Here is a 1,319-nt window from a genome sequence, read left to right as displayed (position 1 = left end):
TCCCTACACCACTAAAGAACATGCTTAAAAAGCTGTCAGATGATAATATATCTTTAAAAATAGTCCTTACTCGTTCACCATTATTTATTATTTAATATAGTGCTAAGGATGTATGTCATTATGATTCTGAGTGAATCAATCAAAATAAATGTTTTACACATCATACCTTTTTTTAAGGGACTGAAGGCATGGTAATTCCATGGGGAGGTATGAGGACTATAGGGCAAGTATCTCCCATTTGATTTGGCGTAATTTCTGCACTACTACAATTGCAATATGGGAACATTTTTTGTTATGAAGCAGTAGCATCACTTGTCACAGTTGGATATTTTGCCTTAATTGCTTGTCACAATTTCAGCAGTTTGGTTATTGTGCCCCCACTGAAAGGATTTCAGTCCCCATTGACCAGTACCTTCAATCAATGCCCATATCTAGCCTCCCACATCAAAGATACCAACCACTTCTTCACCGACTCTCCATCATCCCTACCACTTTATCTTGTGATTCCCTACTGGTCACTGTTGACACCACTTCCCTATAGACCTCAACACCTTCTCTCCCATCCACTTTACCTGGTTCTCCTTGGCCCAACTAGCCACCTTGCTGGACGTTGATGCCCTCATCTCTAATGGCTCCACTCACAACTGTGTGCAAAATAACCCCCCCCCCCCCCCCCAATCACCAAAAGTTTCTCCATTTTGACAGCTACCTCCTTTTCACACAAAAAATTCCCACAACACACCCTGTCCTCCTGGCGATGGTGTATCTTCTGTGACAAGAACTCCCTTTCCTAGTGCACTGAAGGTCTCAAGGCCATCAAAGGCAGACAATACAACCCCCCCCCCCCCCCCGGACCATGACTGAATCTGCACACAAATTCCCCATGTTATTCCCCCCCGCACACTCCCAGTCTTTACACAACACCCAAATAGAGGTCCAAAAGAGTGCCCCCTTTGTCACCCAATACCATCCCAGACCAGAACAACTGAACCACATCCTTATTTTGGGCTTTCATCATCTATCATCATGCCCTTGAAATGTGGGACAATCTGTGGATTATGCTTCTCACCCCTCCTGTAGTGGTGTTCTGTCACCCACCCATGACTACCAATTGGTTCTCCACCAGGATGAATGGCCAAGAGCAAAGTTGACCGCTCTTTGATACATTGTGTAGGTTAACATAACATGCTTTGTTTCAATGGCTGCTTCATAACCCAGGCCAAGTAGATCCTCCATCCTACCATCAGCTTTTCTGAACTGTGCAGGTTGGAGTTATCCTCAAAACACCCTCTCTGCTCCCAAAATCATCCCAGTCTCAA

The sequence above is a fragment of the Schistocerca serialis genome, chromosome 6 (assembly GCF_023864345.2).
Source record: "Schistocerca serialis cubense isolate TAMUIC-IGC-003099 chromosome 6, iqSchSeri2.2, whole genome shotgun sequence".
NCBI lineage: Eukaryota > Metazoa > Arthropoda > Insecta > Orthoptera > Acrididae > Schistocerca > Schistocerca serialis.
The sequence above is the reverse complement of the archived record's forward strand: the minus strand, read 5'-3'. Positions refer to the sequence as shown.